Raw genomic sequence first — 14,362 nt, forward strand, 5'->3', positions numbered from 1 at the left:
TCCAGCTCCAGAGGAGATGGGACAGATGGGAGCAGAGACAAATCCTTCCTGCTGCATTCTTTCTTGTGTTTGGTTATACAGGTGACCTGGATCCATATGTAGAGGTGGTGCTTGGTGACTGATAACACTGGTAGAATGAGAAGAATAATATTGTCTGGCTGAAAATATTATTTCATGCATAAAACACAATGAGAAAAAAAGGACAAATATATGATCAGGAGAGCATCTGAATTTTTCAGAGGATGAGAGACTCATTGATGTTCCAGTGGTCAAACCTGTTCAAATACTTTCCTCAGGGCTTCCTTGAGATGAGAGGTGACCACCAGAGGCCAAGGCCAGCCAGAGCTCTCTGTCCTGGCAGCTTTTGTCTGAGAGAATCTTGCATATAGGGAATTTTTCAGGGGGAGTATCAATTTTGGCTGTGGGCACCTGGAAAGGTGGTTGGTTCTTTTCCATAGTGCTGCTTCACACTGGCACCTTGGGACCATGCAGCCCAACAGTGGCACAATGATTGCTTTGATTCCATGGGGTCCCCACAGTGTCACAATGGCCCCTTGGTTCCTTGATGCCCTAATTTTTTGTTGTTACCACGATCTCCACATGAAGGAAAGCACAGAGCCCCAGTGTTTCAGGGCTGATGAACCGCAGCCACCAGAGGCCAAGGCCAGCCTGAGCTGTCTGTTCTGGCAGATTTCATCAAGGAGCAACCAAATAAATATCTTGGATTCTGTACCTCAGATTTACAGAATTTTGGGGACAGAATCATGATTTTAGACATGAGCACCTGGAGGAGAAGGCCAGTTCATTCCCACAGGAAGGAAAGCCCAGAGCCCAGTGTTTCAGGGACACAAGGGAACAGACCCTCAAAATGCCAAGGGCAGTTCAGCCAGTCAGGCCAAGCCAGCCAGACCTGTTCCCTGTTCCCTTGGATCCACAGGGCCTCACAGTTTCAAAATGCTGGTGTCACATTAGATCCTTGGCTACATGAGGCTCTGCTGTTTCACACTGGCCTCTTGCTTCCATTGGGCTCTGCAGTGTCACAATGGTCCCTTGCTTCCATGAGGCCTTGCAGTGTCAAAACGGTTTCCTTGGTTCCATGGAGCTGCACAATGGCACAATGGCCTCCTTGGTTTCATGAGGCTGCAGAGTGTCACAATGGCCTCTTGGTTCTTTTGGGTTCCTCAGGAACCCAGTGGCCCCTTGGCTGCATGAGGCCCAGCTGTGTCACACTGGCCCCTTGCTTCCATTGGGCCCTGTAGCATCACAATTGTCCCCCCTTAGTTCCATGAGGCCCAGCAGTGTCACAGTGCTCCCCTTGGTACCGCTGTATCACAATAGAGCCTTGTTCAATGAAGCCCTGCCATGTCAAAATGGTGTCCTGTATTTCATGGGGTGTCACAACCTCACAATGGACCATTGGTTCCATGAGTCCCACATTGTTCCATGAATCCTTAGTTCCATGTGGCCCTGTAGGGTCACAATGGTCCCTTGGTTCCGTGGTGCCACAGAGTGCCAAAATTGCCCTTTGGCCCAACAGGGCCATAGTGTCACAATGGAATCCTTGATTCCACGGAGACACAAAGTGCCACAGGGGCCCTTTGGTTTCACCAGGCCTCAAAGTGTGAAAATGGCCTCCATGGTTTCATGCAGCCATGCTGTTTCACAATGGACGTGTGGTTCCATCATGCCCCACAGTGTCACAATGGTCTCCTTGGTTCTACATTTTAAGAATGCCCCCTTGGTCCCATGGAGCCCCACAGTGTCACTATTGTGCCCTTGGTTCAATGAGGCCTTGCTGTGTCACAATGGCCCCCTTGGTTCCATGATGTCCCATAGCAGAGCAGTGGTCTTCTTGTTTCCACAGTGTCAGAATGGCCCCTTTGTCCCATGGAGCCCCACAGTGTCACTTTGGTCCCCTTGATTACATGAGGCCCTGCAGTGTCACAATGGTTCCTCGGTCCCAATGGTTTCTGAAGGGCCATAATGGTCTCCATGGTTCCATGAGGCCCTGCAATCTCCCAATGGACCCTTGGTTCCAAGGGCCCCGCAGTGTCACAAGGCTGCCTTAGTTCCACGAGGCCCTGAAGTGTCATGGTGGCCCCTTGGCTCCATGAGGCAAAGCAGAATCAGAATGGCCCCTTGGTTCCATGTGGCCCCGCTGTGTCACAGTGCCAGGTGGTTCCATGAGGCCCCACAGTGTCCAAATGGTCTCCTTGGCTCTGGGAAGCCCCACAGAGCCACAAGGGACCCTTGGTTCCAGGAGGCCTTGCTGTGTCACAATGGACTTTTGGTTCCAGGAGCTTTCACACTGTCAACAATGGTCTGAGCACTGCAGTGTCACCATGGATCCTTTGTTCCATGAGGTTCCAGAGCATAACATGATCCCCTTGATTCCAGAAGGTTCTGCAGTTCCACAATGGACCATTGGTTCCATGCAGCCCCACACTGTCACAATGACCCCAGGGCTCCAGGAGCTTCCACATGGTCAGCAATGCTCTCCTTGGTTCCATGAGGCCTTGCTCTGATACAATAGACTTTTGGTTCCATGGGGTTCCACTGCATCACAATGGACCCTTTGTTCCATGGGGTTCCACAGTGTCACAGCTGACTCCTTGGGTCTGTCAGCCTCTGCTGTCAGCAAATGTCCAAAATATCAGAATAAGGCTCCATAACACTTCTTTGGTGTTTGAGAAGGCATCATTTATTCAGACCTGAGGTCCAACAGGGAATAACTCCTAACCTTATGTGGACATGTAAATCTACCACTGTGTTGCTTATATACAGTGGCTAAATACGAATTATAACTTACCCATTTCCATAAAACCCACCCCAAGTTCCCAGCTTCACTCCTTGTTTTATCTATCCCTGCACCCTTGAGCCAGATGTCTTCTTCTTCTCTTCCAACCATCCTTGCAGGGAAAGCAGCCCCTGCATGCCTTGTTCCTGTGCTGAAAGTTCCCAAGCAGGGTAAAAATGGAATGAACCCTTTTGGTATCAGCCCCAGGCTGTGTGTGGGCAGGCAGAGGCAGGCAGGAGGCAGAGCTGTCAGCAAAGGAAGGGCCCAGCCAGGTGGGGCAGCCGGGGGATGCCCACAGCCTGCAGGGACAGAGGCGCAGGGCAGGGACACTGTAGGACAGCCTGGGCTGCACAGGGCACAGGCATGGGCAGCAGCTGCAAGACAGCCCTGCCAGAGCCAACTTGGGCAGCACTTTGGCCATGGCTGCTGGGCCTGGGCCTGAGGCAGGAGCAGGAGACAAGTGACCCATGCAGGCCTGGGGCCTCATGGCCTCCTTGTCCCTGCTCAGCAGCCTGGCAGGGGCCGCCCCATGCTCCTGCCCTTGGCATTGCACATCCCCACATGCCAGTGCCCATCCCGGCAAGAGCCCTGAGCAAGGAGGGAGGGACAGGATCTGCCTGGTCAGGTCCTGGGGCTCAGGCCTTGGCCCTTTGCATTCCTCAAACACATCCAGCTTTGCTCAGCACCAGAGACACCTTGGCCTTGTTTGTGCCCATCTGTCATCACTGCCTGCAGTGTTCTGCTCTACCTGGAACCTGGGGACACTTTCCCAGTCATGTTCCTCAGTGGAACCCATTAAAACTTCAAGAAACTTTTAGAGTTTCAATTTACCTTTGAGTTCTTGAGAAGTTTTCTGAACACTCTCTCAGGGACTGAGTCTGATGTAAACAACATCAAAGCCCTGAGAGGGTCATTAAAATTTTCCTGGTCCAGCAATGGAGAATGATTTCAAAGAACTTGTCAGAAATACACATTCCTATTTTAAAGGGTGCATTTTATTTTATTTCTCTTTAGACCAGAGGTAGTTTCAGCATTCTGTGATTGATATTGACCCAGGGTCTCTCCTCATCAGCTCTGGCCTGCTCACAGAAGCTTTGCCTGGAGCTCTGACCCAGTGTGGACAACCTTGCTCCACATTGCCCAGCCCCATCCTGTGTCCTCACTCCCCTGGGACTTGCTGTGCTTGGAGAGCTGGCTGCACTCAGCCTAAGAGGGGTTTTCCCTTTTTGGGGTTTTTTGAAGCAATCTGAAACTCCTGAGTTTCCCCACTGCAAACAGACACACTGCTCAGGTATGTGCCAGCCCCAGGTGCCACCAAAGCCACTGCAGAGCTGCTCTGGGCCAGCTGTGAGGGTGGATCATCAGCCCAAGCTGCACTGGGCCACTGCAAGGGGCTGTGGCCATGGGCACTGCACTGACCCCACTGCTGGGTTTGGCTGCCACGGCCACCGTGAGAAATTAAACTGTCCTTGGAAACACTGGGGAGGACTGGGACATACTGGGGAACACTGGGAACGCTGTGGGAGACACTGGGACATACTGGGAGTGACACTGGGGAGGCCTGGGACAACCTGGGGACACTGGGGTGATTGCAGAGAAGACTGGGCACACTGGGACATACCGCGGATGACATTGGGAGGAACTGGGAATGACTGGGAATGAACTCGGGTGTATTGGGAGGGACTGGTCTATACTGGGAGGGATAGGAGGAGCACTGTGTTTGAACTGGGTTCTACTTGGGATGAATTGGGCTTTACTGACTTATGTAGGTCTGTACTGGGAATGAACTGGGCTGTACTGGGAGGGACTGGAGGAGGGTGATTTGGCTGTTCCCACCTCCACCGCACCCCATTTGCCGAGGCTCCCGCCCATCACCGACCACAGCCAATCAGCACCAGCGATCTGGGTCTGGGGGCGGTGCCCAGATGGGCGCCATCTTTTCTTTTTGACTACAACTCCCATGATGCCCCACGGCCAGATACAGCCCCATTGCAGCCGGGACTACAATGCCCGTCATGCCCCGCGCTCCACAGAACCCCGGGATCCCCCCCATCTGTCCCATAAGTGTCCCCCAGACGCTCTAGGATTCCTCAGTGCCCCCTCAGCGCCCTTTCGGGACACCTCAAAAGCGTCCCCGGACCCCCTGAGTCCTCCCAACCCCACAGATGCCCGGTACAGCCACTTCTGGGAATTCATCTCCTCTCATTCCCCGCCGCCCCAGAGCCCCTCAGAACACAGTCCCGAGCCTAAAATTCCTGCCCTGCCTCGTCCCCTGAAGAGCCCGGTTGGATCTCCCTGAGCTCCCCTCTAGGGCTCCCCAACCGTTTACGTTCCCACCGAGGACCTCAAGTCACGGCTCGGACGCAAAAGTGTCCCCCAAGAGCCTTCCCGGACCCCAAAACGCCGCGTTCCAACCACTTCCGGGACTACAGCTCCCATCATGCTCCGCGGCGGACGTCCAGCGCTATTCCAGCCGGGACTTCATCTCCCGTCATGCCCCGCGCCCCAACGAGAGCTATTGCAGCTGCGCCTCGAACTCCCGTGATGCTCTGCGGCCCTATTAAACCGTATTAGACCCGCGCCTACAACTCCCATCACCCCCCCGCCCCAGAGAGCCCCGTTTGAGCCCCCCAAGGGCCCGCCCGGACCCCGAAGGGCCCCAAATTCCCCTACCTGACGTCCAAGGGCCCCCGTGGACCCCCAAGTGCTGCCCCGGACCCCGAAATGTCCCTCAGAATCCCTGAGTGCCCGTCCAAGTGCCCACCCGGCTCCCCCAAGTGTCCTCCAGACCCTCAAGTTCTCTCTGAATTCCCTCCCCAGACTGAAAACTGCCCCAAATGTGCCCCAGAAATGTCTCCATGGCCCCCAAAGTGCCCCCCTCCTTGACCCTATCAGAGAAAAAGATGATAAAAATGGCACCAAAAGTACTTCAAATATTATTAGTTAGTGTTATGAATAAGAAGCTTGACTAGGCCAATATTCAAGCAGCAATCAATTTATTCTTTAATATGGTAAAGTATGAGCAATACAGCGCTGGGTACAGTGGGGGAAGTTTTCCTTCAAACTGCACACCGATACTTGAGGGTTACAGGTATTTGTAGGGGTACTCATCAGCTTTTTCAGCAGTTTCTATTTCCAATTTTTTACTCATCAGCAATTTTTATTCCAAATTATTCCATCACAGTTCTATACACTATTGTGATCTTAGTTTCTCAGGATGTATCTCAAAAGGAGGATCCCAGATGGTGGCGGTCCAGTTTCCGAAAGAAGAAAGACGAATCCCATCTGGTGGAGTCCAGCTCCCCAGATGTGGGTCCACCTTTTAATTGCAGAGAATATAAATCTCATAACAGTGATGTCCAGCTTACCTTTGGTCGAAACCATAAATCCTTGAGGTGATGTTCATCTTCCTTTCTCAAACTGTTTTTCTCTGCTTCCATAAGGCGTGAGATGAGCATATTTCCTTTATATATATTCCAAAGCTATAGTTTCAAGGATACAAGCAATATTCTAAAATTATACTTCAAAAGGTTATTATTGCAGAGCTCTTTGTGGATTAAATGCAAGCAAAAAGCAACATCCTTAACACCTTAATTCCAATGCACCTAAATCAACCAGGGTTAATTGCAAACAAAAGATAGGTTCAAGGGCCTCTTTCCATGCTTTATTTTCCCCAGTTATTATTAGAATTCAGAGCTCTCCCATTGTCGGGGTCCACACATTTCGCATTCACAAATACACACACCGCCTCTTCGTACCTGACACGAAACACAGCTTTGCATCTCACAGTCCCCCCTCTGCTTGTATAAATTTTCATTTCTCTTACTCATTTGTGTCTGGACTTCAAATCTGGCCAAAGCTTTGGAAGCTTTCTCTTTTTGGTCTCTTTTCATCATCTTTGAGAAGGTTGGTTAACACGGGCCCATCTTTGGAGAAACTTTCAGTCTATGTTTTAAATTTTCTCCAACTCAGTATAATTTGCGACCTATAGTGCATATCTTTAATTGGTTATGGTCATAGCACACTTCACTAACATGGGAATGTGCCATGAACATTGATTCCACTTTTCCCCCGATCCAGACAGTGTGATTGCATTTGTCACAGACAGCTGGAGCAATAGGCTCTGCTCCTGCAGCTCGCTCGTGGATTATGTGGAGATCAGGAGTGAGGCTATTAAGGCCCATTGCCTGGGAGGCCATGATCAATACAGTGAAAATAATCCTTAGGGGATTTAACTCTCTACCTCTCTCAAGGCCCCTTGGGTTGCATCCAAGGGCTGAGATGTAGATCTTCTCGGTAGCAGAGTTTATAACTTGGGATTTAGTCACTGATATTTTTTTCTTCATTTTTGCCTTTTGCCTCATGAGCCTTCAGATCTCTATTTATCGTGGTTGTGGCCCGATTCTTTTTAATTCAGGCCAATTGGCCCCTGAGTTCGGGGGATGTGTGACTGCAATAGGGTTGGTGTATGTGCCTCCCCCTCTTCCAGCGATACTCGGCTTCCTGCCACTCTTTTGCTTTAATTTGATATTCGTCTCCAATTGCCCTTGTCACACTCTACTTTTTCTAGTTTGGCCTTTGCTACTTGCAAATCAATTCCTGCTCTTGTTCCGTGACCCAGGTTCTCCACCAATCTTTATCTCCTGTTTTAATATATCCTTTCCTTACTGCAGCCCACAAAGTTTTATCAGTTTCTTTCTCTATTTCTTTCATACAATTACAGCAGAGAGCATTAGGGATCTGTCCCCTTCGTAGGTTTGTATACCAAAATTCTTCACACTCTATACACTTAAGCCCATGGATAACACTTACAGTTTGGAGTAGCACATTCTACCTCTCGTGGGTACAATTGGTTTTGCAGCTTAAGGTAGGAGCATTTTCGTGACATACATCAGTCCCTTTTTAACTTGATTTTCAGTTCTCCGGGGGTAGATGCAATTCTCCACTGGGACTCAGCAGGCGTCTCTGTCGGTGGTTCCGTCTCTGTCGGTGGTTCCATCTCTGTCGCTGGTTCCACTGGTCCTTTGACCTGCGACACGTGGGTCCAACCTTTTTCCGCAGTTGGGACAGCTGTATCAGTGGTCAGCAGATTTAAATATGGACCTTCCCACCTAGGAGACAAACTTTCTTCCTTCCAGCTTTTAATCAGCACCCAGTCACCTGGTTTTATTTGATGTATGCTAAATCTGAGAGGGGCTGATTGAGCAATTACCCCTTTCTCCCTTAGTTCTAGGACATGTTGTCCCATCTTCTGGTTGTATTTTTGAATAGTCATATCGGCTATGACTACCTGGGAATAAGGCATTCCATAAAGCATCTCATATGCAGAAAGTACTGTATCTGCATTTGGAAGTGTCCTTATAGTAAGCAATGCTAAAGGTAAACATTTTACCCATGACATTTGGGTCTCAATCATTAATTTTGTTAACTGCTGTTTTATTGTTTGGTTCATTCTTTCCACATTCCCAGAGCTCTGGGGGTGCTAAGGGGTGTGATATTCCCAGGAAATCCTCATGGCTTGTGTTACTCCTTTTATGATGCTGGAAGTAAAGTGGGAGCCCTGATCATAATCAATGGCCCTGATAACCCCAAATCGAGGAATGATTTGTTCCAACAATATTTTAACCACAAACTTCGCTGTGGCTCGGGCAGCCGGGTAGGCCTCCACCCAATGAGTTAGTTGATCTACTAATACTAACAAGTATTTCCATCTGCCCACCCTTGGTAATTCAGTATAATCCACCTGAACTCTTTCAAATGGTCGGTAGGCTATTTTTCTACCACCGGTTGGAGCTTGGCTCATTACCTTTTTGTTAACCTTTTGACATGTCAAACATCCCTGTGTTATTTGTTTCGCTATTTCAAAAATTCCAATACATCCATAATATTTTAAAAAATGATCACATAAGGCTCTTGTTCCCCAATGAGTACGTTGGTGTAACTGGCTTAGAATCCTTCTAGCGTAAGCTTTAGGTAAAATCTCTCTCCCATCTGATAGTAACCATTTTCCCAGCTCTTTCTTAGCTTCTAATCTTTTTATAGCTTCCTCCTCTTGAGTACTATACCTTTTTGGCAGCTCCTCTTGAATTTCTGCTATAGTGTTCAGCTGGATAGTTTCTATTAATTTACAGGCTGCATCCTTAGCAGCTTGGTCAGCTGTGTTGTTTCCTCTTGCTAAGTAGCTTGGCCCTCGTTGATGACCTCTTACATGTACTACAGCTATTCTCTTAGGCCCTTTCAGGGCTTCAAGCACTCTGATTATTAACTCCTGATGGATCAGTTTCTTCCCTTGAGTGTTTATCAAACCTCTTTCCATCCAGATTTTTCCAAATGTGTGTACAATTCCAAAGCATATTTTGAGTCAGTGTAAATAGTCCCCACCTTATCTTTTAAAAGTTCTAAAGCTCCGTATAAAGCAAATAATTCACAAGCCTGAGCTGACCAGCTAGCACTTACTTTTCCTCATTCTATCACAGACAGATTTTCTCCTTCTACAATAGCATATCCTGAATTTCTTTTCCCTTCTATCACCCTTGATGAACCATCAATAAAATATTTTTCCCCACTAGATAGCTCGGTCTCACTTAAATCTGGTCTCACTTTTGTTTGTAATTCAGTTAATTCCACACAGTTATGAGCAAGCTCTTCAGCTGGCTCCCCATAAAGAAATTGAGCAGGGTCTGAGCCGGAGTAACCTTAAGTTCCAGTTCAGGGGAATGTATCAAGATAGCTTCATACTTTAAAATCCGGCTACCAGTGAGCCACTTCTCTGCTTTTTGATGCAATATGCTTCTGACATTGTGAAGGGTGTATAGTGCTAAGGGAGCTTCAAATGTAACTTTCTTTGCTTCCTCTACCAGAAGGGCTGTTGCTTGTTGCCTTCTTGTGAAGGCCGCGATGACCTGGTTTCAGGGTCCAGCACTTCGATCTCCTTCGTGGGATCCCTTGTGGCCAATAACAGACGCTGACACCAATGTGGTGGACGGTTAAAGGCCTTTATTGAGGGGTCTTAAGGGTATTTATGGACTAAGGGGTCTCTCTGCATCAGACAGGGGTTTGGCTATACTTTCTAGGGTTAGTATGGAGTGGAAAGTTACTGGCATGCATAGGTTAGGGGGGCTACACGTCTGGCTACATTCCAAGGGTGATCCTTATCTATGGGGAGGGGGGTAGAAGGATTCCTGTAACTTTCCGTTACAGCCCGAAATCTTCCGAGCGCCTGTCCCTGGCCTACCACACTTCCCCCCCCTCTTTCACAAATGAACGAGGTAGTCTTATACATTGGCACTAAAATGAGGTAGGAAGTTGAGATCTGACTAGGGAAAAGGGTCTTGGGAAACCTGAGTAAGTTTCTGCCAGGCAAGTCTCTCGTGACTGGCAGCGTTCCCTGTTGAATTCACAGGAATTGTGGCTGTCCCATGAACAGGATGTTAGCCCGTTCCAGGCGGGCCTGAACGAATGAGACTAGCTTGTTTAGCAGGCATGGCCCGAAGGTAATAGCTAAAAGCAGCATTGCCAATGGACCTATTAGGGTAGAAATCAGGGTGGTTAGCCATGGTGAATGGTTGAACCAGGATTCGAACTAGTTCTGTTGGGCTTCCCTGTCTTTCTGTCTCTGAGCCAGTCTGTTTCGGAGTTCTGCCATGGAGTCTCTAACGACTCCTGTGTGGTCAGCGTAGAAACAGCATTCCTCTTTCAAGGCAGCACACAGGCCTCCTTGCTGCATGAACAGGAGATCCAGTCCTCGCCTGTTCTGCAGGACCACTTCTGAGAGCGAAGAAACTGACTTTTCTAGAAAGGAAATGGATTTCTCGATCCTCTGCAGGTCCTCATCGATGGTCATCTGCAGCTGGGATAGTCCTTGGTGTTGGGTTGCTAAGGCTGAGACACCTGTTGCCGTTCCAGCCGCTCCTAGGCCGAGCAGCATTGCGATAGTTATACCTGTTAATATTTCTCTCTTGTGGAGCCGGTTGTTATTTTCGGAAAGGTGATACACCTCTTTGTCTGAGTGGTACAGGATCCTAGGGATGATCAGAACTTGAACACAAAAGTCGTTAGAGTTATCGAATTTGGCAAGAGACATGCAGGGACTTACTCCAGATCTCTGGCAAACCCACATCCCAGATGCGGATGGGACTACCCACTTATTATTTTTTCTGTCGGGCTCAACTACTTCGGTGCAGATGTCGCCTTTCCGCTTAGCTAGGGTTGCATTGCCGAAGCATCTGCCCTGACCTGTGACTTGACTCAGGGTAATTCCTTTGTGGGGTGTGTCCCATCTGCACTGGCGAGGGGCATCGGCTGTGGAATAGCTGAAAGGGGTATCTAAAGCGACTCCTTCGTAAAAGGGGGGTTTAACATCATAGCAAAGCCAGCAGGAATCGGTTAGGTTAGGGTTAGATTCGTTCAGGGATAAAAAGGTAGCTTCTAACATGCGAAGGATTGGGTTCGAGCCTGACCTGGCTGATTGGCCTATCTGGAAGGCTTCCTCATCGCCAGTCAGGACGTCGGTGACCCTTGTGGGTAAGGGTTTGGGGTAGGTCATATTTTTCCCTTTCTGTGTGCTTTTGATCACTTTGTTGGGCCCGACTGCTCTGGGTGCTGACGGTGGGAATCTGGTAATTCGCACATTCACCCACTTTTCTGACCCTTGAAGGACTACTGTCCATGCTTTGCCCACGGCCCAGCTAGGGTGATTCGGCTGCAGAACTGTCATGTTATAGTGAGTGCATTTCCGAAATTTGGGGACTTTATGTTGGTTTCGATAGAAACTTCCCTGGAGGAAGACGGGTGTTTTGCAACCTGCGGGTGCCCAGGTGAACTGTAGGAATCTGTCGGGCTCTTGTGGGTCCCACCCAGGTCCTGACGGCCTGGCGTCTGTAACTATTGTTTCGCAGCCCCAGTGTCCACAGTATCCCCACCCCGGGCGATTGCAGTAACATTTTCCTGGGTTTGAGGCTGGGCACCAGTAAGATAGGTACATGTGCGTGGCGTGTGAAGAATGGGGGTCTACCTTTGGTTGTTCTGGAAACAGGTCGGTGATGTGAAGCACGAAGGATGGTGCGTTCAGCGTGGTGATGACTCTGAGCACCTTGTCACCAGCAACATGTTGCATGACCCACCTGAAGGGTTGATGAGGGTAGTAGTCTGGGCTGGCTTGTCCTCCGGCGACAAGCCCCAATAGCATAATCACGCAGAAACACCGCGTTTGCTTGGGTCTCGCCCGTGGGGGTCTCTCAGGTGCTGTCCGGTGGCTCGGTGGACTGTCACTTTCCTCTGGGAGGGGAACGTACGCATCCCGGGGACGGCCAATAAGCATGTCCTGTAAATAGAAACTCACAGTTCTCATCAGTCTTGTCCCGCCCTCTGTGAAGGTCGGGCTTGATTGACCTAAGCGGACAACACCTAATTTCGCCGTCCTTTTTGACAGCTGCGTACCCTCGTCCCGTGAGCATCAACCTCCAGCCCTGTTCCCATTCACCTAGCTCATTTCTAATTGCAACCTGTGGGCCTTCCTCTAGAGCTCTGGTGGCCCAGTGTTTCTGGACAGGGCTGTTTGTTTCATCCCCCCTGGGAAACTGATTCACTGCTAGCAAAGCCGTTGCTAGCATGCGTGCCTGTTCTCCCGGGGGAATAGAATTGGCAAAACCCTCTGCCTTTGCCAACACCTCCAGCCTGGTTTTCAGGGTCTGATTCGCCCGCTCTACTATGGCCTGCCCGGTACTGTTATACGGGATACCCTGTACTAATGTGATGCCCCATTTTGAGGCGAATTCTTGCACTGGTTTGGAGGTGAAATTGGAACCGTTGTCAGTTTTTATCTGCTTGGGGATGCCAAGCCACGCCATGACTGTCAGCCAGTGCTGAATTGTGGCTTTAGAGTTAGTTTTGGGGTGCTGTGTGGCCACGATCATTCCGCTGAAAGTGTCCACCGTCACGGCAAGCCACGCTCGGGGCTTCAGCAGTTGACACAAGGTGAAGTCCGACTGCCAGATTTGTGAGGGCTTGAGACCTCTCGGGTTGATCCCACTGGTCCACAGGGGTGACTTCTGGCAGTGGGGACAGGTGGCCACCACATGCCTTGCGTCTGCTGTTGAAATCCCGCACCTCTTCGCCAGGGCCTTGGCCCCGATGTGGAGTGATTCATGCAGCTGACGAGCTTCCTGCAACGTCCATACGCCTTTTGCTGCGGCGTCCGCCTTGTCATTGCCTGTCTGGAAGTAACCTTTGATTGGGTCGTGGCTGTTGGCGTGAATGATGGATACGGTGCCCTGTCGTGAAGAGAGCGCTTCTTCCAGCATTAGGGCTGCTGTAGATGTTGACACACCTGGTCCTGCCATGGCTAGGCAAAGCCTTGCCACGAATATAGAGTCTGTTACTATATTGAGGTGTTCATCTTTGAAAAGTCCGCACGCTAAGACCACTGCTGCTGCTTCCAGTTGTTGCACTGACAGTGTGGGGTCACATGCTTTGATGCAATGCCATTGCTCTCCTGCCTGCCACACTGCCGTTGCCGTAGAAGTCGTGGAGGAAGCATCCGTGAAGACTGTTGGTCCTGGCTGCGGTCGGTCCTTGACCTTTGGCGGTATGTCTATGTCGACGATGGTCAGCAGCCGCGTCCAGGGCGGTTTTGCTGAGTAGGAGATTTCTCCTCCGAAGCCGGTGAGAGCAAGGGCTAGGTGCTCTGAAATTGTGGGTGACTCTGCAGACGGTTGCTTGCGAAAGGGAAGGTGTATTCTTGTCGGCTCAGTTCCTAGGTGTCTCAGGGTGAGTTTCCTGCCTTTCCTGATGAGGTTAGCGACGCATTCGACTCCTGGGGAGAATGCACGGGCAGGTCTCCCGAGGACCACCCATTGGATCGGCCGGGCCTTTTCAGAAGGCCCTTGTGCCAGTGCCCCCACTCCGCCCTTTGGCGTGAAGTGTACGTATAAGTCCAGGGGCATGGCCGGGTTCCACCTGGCTAGCGTGCCAGTGGACATTTGCTGATCAATGAAATCGAGGGAGCTCGCCGCTTGTGGTGTCAGCTCCTTGGGTTCCCAGGGGTGTTGTCCCTTCAGGAGGTCATATAAAGGGTCCATGACCTCGGGGGGGATCAGGACGACATTGCGGACCCACTGCAGCGATCCCACCAGGCATTGCACATCGTGAAGTGTCCTGATATCCCGGTTGATCCTTACCTTGGGAGGAGTCACGTAGGAGCTTGTGATTCCCACTCCCAGGAAGGTCACGCAGGGTCCTCTCTTGACCTTTGCGCTTGCGATCTCGAAGCCGTTGGCCCGGAGGGTTTCTGTGATCGCAGACACCAGGTGGTCCACCTGGCTCGTCGATGGTGCAGCGACTAGGATGTCGTCCATGTATTGGATGATGGTTGCGGCAGGGTAGGAATGTCGGACTGGCATCAGCGCTCTGTCCACGGTGATCTGGCAGATAACCGGACTGTCCACTAGGCCCTGGGGAAGTACCCTCCATTGGAAACGGAGGTTAGGCCGATTACCGTTTGGAAACGCGACGGAAAAGGCAAAGCGTTCTCTGTCGTCTGGATGCAGGGGTATCGAGAAGAAACAG

This window comes from Agelaius phoeniceus, chromosome 33, assembly GCF_051311805.1.
Source record: "Agelaius phoeniceus isolate bAgePho1 chromosome 33, bAgePho1.hap1, whole genome shotgun sequence".
Taxonomy (NCBI): domain Eukaryota; kingdom Metazoa; phylum Chordata; class Aves; order Passeriformes; family Icteridae; genus Agelaius; species Agelaius phoeniceus.